The sequence below is a fragment of the Dermacentor albipictus genome, unplaced genomic scaffold (assembly GCF_038994185.2).
Source record: "Dermacentor albipictus isolate Rhodes 1998 colony unplaced genomic scaffold, USDA_Dalb.pri_finalv2 scaffold_16, whole genome shotgun sequence".
NCBI classification, from domain to species: Eukaryota; Metazoa; Arthropoda; class Arachnida; order Ixodida; family Ixodidae; genus Dermacentor; species Dermacentor albipictus.
In genome coordinates this window covers 9,731,683-9,740,722 of record NW_027225570.1, presented here as the reverse complement: position 1 = coordinate 9,740,722, position 9,040 = coordinate 9,731,683, and positions in this window count along the sequence as shown.

Sequence of the window (9,040 nt, the reverse complement as noted above, 5' to 3'; positions counted from 1 at the left end):
ACCCTGCTAGTGCATACGGACAGGATGCGATTTAACGTCGAATTAATTCAGGAAGCTTGTACTGTACGCCACGGGAAAACTGAAGCCGGACTTGAAAGGACGATTGGGCTCGGATTTAATCTATAGGTTTAAGACATAGGAGGAAAAAGAATAAAGAAGGAAAGGAAATTTGAAGCCTCTCACGTCATCGGGAGCGGATACGAGGCCCTGGGCAAGGCCGCAGGCTCAGCCGCACATGGATGCGGACGGCCTCTGCGTGTGGCGACACAAAGTAGACTGGAGCCGCGAACGCACATGCCTTGCATCTGTATGGCGCCTGTCTCCACCCCACGACGCGTGATCGACCAGAAGGTCATAGGCCCTGTTCTCTACTAAAGAAAACCGCTGATATGGGCGAGATTAAACTGCAATTATTGTGCGATAGATAGCCGTAGCATGGCGCACGGAGAAGAATGAATCTACGTAAACGTAGCCATAAAAAATGAAGGGAAAAAGGACAGAAAAGAAACAGAGGATTGTCGGCTACGTACAGGAGGCAAAAACCCATGAATGTTTATGCTTATTCGCCTCCCCCCCCTTTTGCTGTAACTGCAGGAGCGGCAGAGCCATTTTAAGTAAGGGAAACGCGCCATTGTAGCAAAACATATAGATATATAAGGTAAGAGGGGTCGCGAGCCATACTTTTGAAAAAAAATTACCGACGATTACGTTACTTCCTAATGCGAAATTTGAGCGCAGCAAATAAGCTGTTTCACCTTTTCGATAGATTGAGGCAAAGAAATCGAGCAACACATGTATGCGCTATCACAGAATTTTTTTTTATTTTTCACACGTATTCCTTTAACAAAGACTCCACTAACAGTTCTTGACAGTCATGAAGGAAGCTTTGTGGTCGGAGAAATAGACTGATATGTGTTCGACTTGGTACACCAATGCTTGATTCTCAAAGACGAGATCTATACAAGTGCCTCGCGAGGTTGTCACAGCCGTGGGACGCGTTACGAGCGAGAGGAACGGGATGTTCTCAAGCATAAGTGTTGGGAAATTGCTGGTTGTCTTTATGTCAACATTAAAGTCCCCCACTACTAACATCGGTGTGGATCGATGGACGGTTAATGCGAGTTGCAGGAAGTGCACGACGTCTTTCGTGAGTGCGGTAGCGGACTCACGAAAGCGGTATCAGTCGGTCGCTGCTAGCGCTGGGGAGATGAAAGGGGGGCGGAGCTGGTTACGAGGCCGACGATAACGCCGACGACGACGCGAAACCCAGGAACGGACGCCAAAGAGCCATTTGTGTAGCCAGCCCTCCTCCACAGTCTCTCCTCCTCCCTTCCATCATCCTCCCTCGCCCGGAGAGCCGACAGCGCGCATGCGTGGCGGCGGAGCAGATTCGTCGGCGAGCTGGTTACGAGGCCGACGACAACGCCGACGACGACGCGAAACCCAGGAACGGACGCCAAAGAGCCATTTGTGTAGCCAGCCCTCCTCCACAGTCTCTCCTCCTCCCTTCCATCATCCTCCCTCGCCCGGAGAGCCGACAGCGCGCATGCGTGGCGGCGGAGCAGATTCGTCGGCGAGCTGGTTACGAGGCCGATGACAACGCCGACGACGACGCGAAACCCAGGAACGGACGCCAAAGAGCCATTTGTGTAGCCAGCCCTCCTCCACAGTCTCTCCTCCCTTCCATCATCCTCTCTCGCCCGGAGAGCCGACAGCGCGCATGCGCGGCGGCGGAGCAGCAGATTCGTCGGCGAGCTGGTTACGAGGCCGACGACAACGCTGACAACGCCGACGACGACGCGAAACCCAGGAACGGACGCCAAAGAGCTGCGCTCTAAAAAGAAATGCTAACAGCATAGCAGCGCACGGTTTCGGACCAATTCAGTGAGTTTAACGTCACCACCGCCGCTTCTGGCCTTTAACGTGCCCTGCAGCGTTTTCCTGGCGTGCTTTTGTATCGTCCAGACACCACGCCACTCACTAAGCGGTGAATCGCTAGGGCGTCATAGTCACTCCTGCCGCTTACCCAGCCCTATTGAATTTTCTCACGTTGAAATTTAGAGCACTTGGGAGAAATCACATTGCGTCAGTATGAACAACCGCCAACGCACTGCCCTTTTTATTTAAACAGTCGAATTCCCGAGGTTAATGCCTGTAGAAGTACAAAGGAGAGCACAAAGCCACTGCTCTAGCCATGGTCAACAGCCCTCGCGATGCTTTGTTTTAAATGGAGAGAGGGATCCCCTCGGTCTATGGCAAGTCAAGCACACCGGACCTTGCAAAGTGGCACTGCTCTAGCCATACCGCAAACGAGTCATTGTCACTCCTGTCGTTTATCCGTATATAGCTGAATTCCCTTATGTTGACATTTAGAGCACTGGGCAGAAATCCCATTGCGTCAGCATGGTGAGCGGTCCTCACAATAATTTGTTTTAAATTGACAATCGGATTCCCCCACTCCATGCCAGTTGAAGCATAGCGGGTAGCGCAAAGCGGCACTGCTCTATCCGCAATGCAAGGGAGTCATTTTTACTCCCTTAGATTACCGTCGCCTTGTTGCATTTCTTCATGCAAACAATAAATAGCACTGGGCAGAAATCACTTTGTGTCAGCATGGGGAACGGCACCTACAATGCTTTGTTTTAATTATACAGTCGCATTCCGCGGTCCAAGCCAGTTGAAGCACACCAGATAGAGCAAAGCTGCACTGCTCTAGGTTCACTTCAAATTAGTCATTGTTACTCTCTCCGTGTACCCCCGCCTTGGTGCGTTTCCTTACGTTGACATTTAGACCACTGGGCAGAAACCACGTTGTGTCAGCATGATAACGGCCCTCGCAATGCTTTGTTTTAATTGGACAGTCGGTTTCCCCCGGTCAGTGCCAGTTGGAGCGCACGAGACACCACAAGACCCACACTGTTCTAGACGCACCCTAAAGGAGTCATAGTTACTCTGTCCGCCTACCCGCGCTTTGTTCATATCTTCACGTTGACATTAAATAGCACTGGGCAGAAAACATATTGCATCATCATGGTCAAAGGCCCTCGGAATGCTGTGTTTTTATTGGACAGTCAGTTTCCCCCAGTCCATGCTAGCTGAAGCACACCGGACGAAGCAAAGCAGCACTGCTCTTTCCACACTGCAAGTTGTTCACTGTTACGCCCGTCTTTACCCACGCCTTTTTTTTCATTTCTTAACGTTGACATTCAAAGCACTCGGCAGAAATCACATTGCGTCAGCATGGTCAACGCCTATCGCAATATAGTGTTTTAAATGGACAGTCGGATTCCCCCTGTCCATGCCTCTTGAAGCAAGCCGTGCAGTGCAAACGGCACTGATCTAGCCGCACTGCAAGGGGGTCATTGTTACTCCCTTCGTGTACCCATGTCTTGCTGCATTTTTTCACTTTGACATTTAGAGCACTGGGCAGAAGTCAAATGTCATCAGCATGGTCAACGGCCCCCACAATGCTTTGTTTTAAATGGACAGTGGGATTCCCCCTGTCCGTGCCAGTTGAAGCAGACCGGACAATGGAAAGCCGCACTGCTCTAAACAAATAGAAAGGGAGTCCTTGTTACTCCCCTCCTTCACCCAGGCCTTATTGCATTTCCTCACATTGACAATTAGAGCACTGGACTGAAATACCATTGCGTCATCATGGTCAACAGCCTTCGCAATGCTTTGTTTTATTGGACAGCCGGATTCACCCTGTCCATGCCAGTTGAAGAAAGCCGGACAGTGCAAGCCGGACAGCCGCCGGACAGCCGCCCTGCAAGGGAGGCATTGTTACTCCTTTCGTCTACCCCGGCTTCGGGGATTTCCTCACGTTGACATTAAATAACACTGGGCAGAACTCACATCCTCAGCATGGTGAACGGCCCTCTCAATCCTTTGTTGTTTGTTGTCCCCAGTCAGTTTTCCCCAGTCAGTCAGTCAGTTTTGAAGCATACCCGACAATGCAGAGCAGCAGTGCTCTAGATGCAATGTAAGGGAGTCATTGTTACTCCCTTCATATACCCACGCCTTGGAGCATTTCCTCACGTTGACATTTACAGCACTGGGGAGAAGTCACATTGCATCAGCATGGTCTACCGCCCTCGAAATCCTTTGTTTTAAATGGACAGTCGGATTCCCACTGTCCATGCCAGTTGGAGCGCAGGAGACATCGCAAGAGCGGCACTGCTCTAGCCGCTCCTGAAGGGAGTCTTTGTTACTCCCTACGCTTACCGCCGACTTGGTGCATTTCCTCACGTTGACATTTAGACCACTGGGCAGAAATCACATTGCGTCAGCATGGTCAACACCCCTCGCAATGCTTTGTTTTAATGGGCAATTGGATTCCACCTGTCCATGCCACTTGAAGCGCGCCACACAATGCAAAGCTGCACTGCTCTATCCACATTGCAAAGGAGTCATTATTACTCCCGTCCTTTAACCACGCCTTGTTGCATTTCCTCACATTGACAAATAGAGCACTGGACTGAAATAGCATTGCGCCATCATGGTCAACGGCCATCGCAATGCTTTGTATTAATGGACAGCCGGATTCCCCCTGTCCATGCCAGTTGAAACATGCCGGACATTGCAAAGCGGCGCCGCTCTAGCCGCACAGCAATGGCGTCGGCAATGGCGTCAATGGCCGCACAGCAAGCCGCACTGCTTTGTCATTGTTACTCCCTTAGTATTGTTATAGTTACTCAGTCATTGTTACTCCCTTAGTATGCCCACGCCTTGGTGTATTTCCTCACGTTGACATTTACAGCACTGGGCAGAAATCACATTGCGTCAGCATGGTCTACCGCCCTCGCAATGCTTTGTTTTAATGGACAATCGGATTCCCCCTGTCCGTGCCAGTTCAAGCAAGCCGGACAGTGCAAAGCAGCACTGTTCTACACGCACTGCAAGGGAGTCATTTCTACTCCCTTCGTTTACCCATGGCTTGTTGCATTTTATCACGTTGACATTAAATAAAACTGAGCAGAAGTCATATTGCATCAACATGGTCAAAGGCCCTCGCACTGATTTCTTTAATTGGGGAGTCGGTTTGCCCCGATCCATGCCAGTTGAGGCACACCAAACAAAGGAAAGCCGCACTGCTCTACGCACATCGCAACGGAGTCATTGTTACTGCCGTCCTTTACCCTCGCCTTGTTGCATTTCCTCACTTGACATTTACAGTACTGGGCAGAAATAACATTGCGTCTGCATGGTAACGGCCCTCGCAAAGCTTTGTTTTAATTGGACCGTCGGTTTCCCTTGTTCCATGCCAGTTGAGGCACACCAGACAACGCTAAGCTACACTGCTCTATACACAATTTGTTTCAATCTTGTGATGGCTTGTCGGCTAAGACGTAAGGCCGGCCATGATAACGGGATCCAGTGACTGGCAACGGGGCACAATTTAGCCGACAGGTACCATCACAAGAACTGAGTACTGGTTAAAGGGCAGTACTACCCGTGCTGTTAACAGCTTAAGTGTAGGAGAGGAGACGATGCCTGAAAGCTAACTTCACCCGTCATAGGACAGTCGTCATACGATGGTGCGCCCGAAAACACCGAAGCCCCCCCCCCTGCAGACACCCGATAGTCATTACCTTTATGTCGTTTCGGGTAAGACCTAATTCGATTAATGATTTAAATCTTTCTTTGGCCCACACCCTCCTAGAATGCATTGTTATAGAAGAAACTATGAGAACTGCCCCGCCACTGTAGATATATGTTCCAGCAAAAAAGGATAGTTGTATTTTGAAAATTTAGCAGCATGAGCATCCGACAGGGGGATCCTGGTTCCAATGCCTTGGGCGTCTAGAACAACAGACTGGCCCTTCCTTTTGAGAACCAAATCTGGTATCTTTACGCCCTGGCCTGTTTTATACCTATGCTCCACCTTAACATTCCACCAGGCCTTCCCAATCGTTTGCCTGCGTATGTTACTATGTTATCATGTCTAGTTATCCGTGTATGATGTGTTCTGTGGCATGCCTGGAGGATGTGGCCCAGGCTCTCGGAGGAATTGCAACCGGCGCGGCATTGCTTGTCTGCGTCATGGCCTCTTTTCGTTCGGGTTAGGTTGGCTAATGAGTTTGACCGGATCTTCAGTAGCTCAATGAACTCCTTTCATTAAAGAAGGTTGTTCCCTCACGGATCCAGTCGCAAGATCCTGGAGCGTCGGCCACACCCCTCAAAGCATCCCCATCTGCATTGTTGTCAGAATCAGAATCAGAATCAGAATCCACTTTATTTCCAACACACTAGTTGGGGGCCCCCAGGCAAAAAGCTGTCGCAGACAGCTTGACGGGACCTGGGGGCCTACAGAGAGCAGCAGGCAGTGGATTTCACAAATTCTAACAATTGTAAATACATACAGACATTATGAAGAAGAAATAAACTTGTTTCGTACAGATGCAGAATACAGATTATGACATTGCAGCATACAGATGCAGCATACAGATACAGACATTATGAAGAAGAAGAAATGAACTTATTTAATACAGATGCAGCATACAAGGTGAACACCATCACACAATGCATAAACAGTGCAGGAAATGTAGCAGCCAGGGGAAAAGGGAAAAAGTTCATTGCTTCATCCGGTAATCGCGCACCTTTGCTTTAAATGTGTCGAATGGGGCACTGAAATTAATGTGATTTTTTAAGAGGTTGTATAGTGTTGGTATGCAGTAATCCAGCCTAGATCTACCGTAATTTGTACGTGTACGCGGCACTGGTATTAGCCTGTTACGTATGCTGTAGTCATACGGGGAATGTTCTGTATAGTGTGGGAGTTTATTTTTATACATATAGAGAGATAGTTTATAGTCATATAACTTAGACGCTTTAAGCATATTGTGTTTAATGAACAGGGGATCAGTGGGTAATAGGCTGGGGTGTTCATTAAAGTTCTCAAAGATTCTTAATACCTTCTTTTGGAGCCGCTCCAATTTGTTATAGTTGGTGGTTGTTGTAGTGCCCCAAACTAAAGTGCAATATGAAAGACGTGAGTAAAAATTAGCATAATATATTGCATTCTTTAGTCTAATTGGAATTAGTTCCCTCAGTCTGTAGAGGCAACCAACTGCTTTGCCTAATTCACTCGTGAGCTTAGTAACGTGCATGTTCCAAGACATTGTTTCTTCGAACCAAACCCCCAAAAACTTTTCAGATGCAACGCGTTGTAGGGCCATTCCTTGAAAGTTTAGGGTGAGTTCGAAATCGCTTTGTTTGTTGAGAGGTTTAAAAATAATATATTTAGTTTTTTTAATATTTAAGGTTAATCTGTTTGAGTTCAACCACTGTTCAAGGTTAATTAGGTAATTGTTTATTGTTGTGTTTAGGTGGGCTAAAGTTGATGCGGAAAAGAAAATATTAGTATCATCAGCATACATGACCAGTTTTGGAGAATTAGGCACATCACATAAGTCATTGATATAAAGTATAAACAATAAGGGCCCTAGAGTCGACCCCTGAGGCACTCCATGTTTAACCACAGTAGTCGGTGATGACAAGCCATCGACTTTCACACACTGCTTTCTATTGTAAAGATAGTTCTTTATGAGATCATGGGCGACGCCACGTATGCCGTAGTCATGCAATTTGGATAGCAGAATATTATGGTTTACACAATCAAATGCTTTTTTTAAATCAATGAACATTCCCACAGTAAAAAGTCTGTTTTCTATGTTGCTAAGAATTTCATTCTTTATTAGTAGTAGCGCCATTTCGGTAGATTTCCCTTTCTGGAAGCCGTATTGTGAATCATTCACAACGCGGTATTTAGTGAGAAAGTTTTCGAGCCGTGTATGAATGACATTCTCAAAAACTTTGGACAAGATCGGCAGAACAGATATTGGTCGGTAGTTTGCTATATCACTGACCGCTCCACCTTTGTGAACAGGGGTTATACGTGCCAGTTTAAGGTCAGAGGGAAATATACCAGTCTCTAACATTTGATTAATTATGAATGTCAGCGGTAAGGCTATAAGAGACGCCACATGCTTAATAGGGACAGCACTCAGGCCATCCAAACCGGCGGCAACGTTGTTTTTAATTCTGGAAATGAAATTTGTGACTTCTAGTGCAGTAACCGGTGAAAGAATAATTGAATTAGCCAGTATTGTACATGCAAACTGTGGCGTTTTAGTACAATCACTATGGCTATTCGGAGGCACGTAGTCGCCAACGTTGGAAAAAAATTCGTTCATTTCTGTTAGGATGTCTTCATCCGTCTTGCCTTGAGCAAAAGCTGCAATATTAATTGAGCACTGAAGCTTAGAGTTATTAGACAAATTATGGATTTCCTGCCATAATTTTCTTGGACTGTTGTATATTTTAGCAAACAGGGACTGATAGAAGCAGATCTTAGCCTTTTTTAAATCAGCGTTTAATTTATTACGATATGATTTGAATTCTGCGAGCAAGGCAGCATCACGTGATTGAACGAATCTATGGTACATTTTGTTTTTGGCTTTTATTCTTTTATGCAAGCAGTTTGTAATCCAAGCCTTGCGTATTCTTTTGCTTCGTTTTGTGTTATGTATCAAAGGGAAATGTTTTTCATAGCAGGCTATGATTTTCTTGAAAAAGATACGGTAGGCCTGATCGGGATCACTTTCGGCGTAAACATTGTCCCATACTATCATTCCAACATCAGAATAAAAATTGTTGAGCGAAACAGAGTTAATGTCGCGATAACTTGGGTTGTTATTTTTGTGCTTTTTGGGAGCTACTGGTATAAACGTGAAAATCGGGAGATGATCACTGATATCAAGGGAAAAAACACCTGTTAAGTACTGGTCGCAAGGAAGGCTGGCGATACTGATATCAAGAAGTGTGGCGCTAGTTCCAGTAATACGCGTGGGCAACGTAACCAGATTTGCGCAGGCAAAAGTACGAAGGATGTTTTGAAAATGTTCACTAGATGCGTCACCACTGAGTATATTGATGTTCACATCGCCCATTACTAAAAAGGATGTGCGCATTGAGTGTAGACTAGGCAGCAAAGTTTCCATGAACTCAAAGAATTCGGACTTAAGTCCTAATGGTG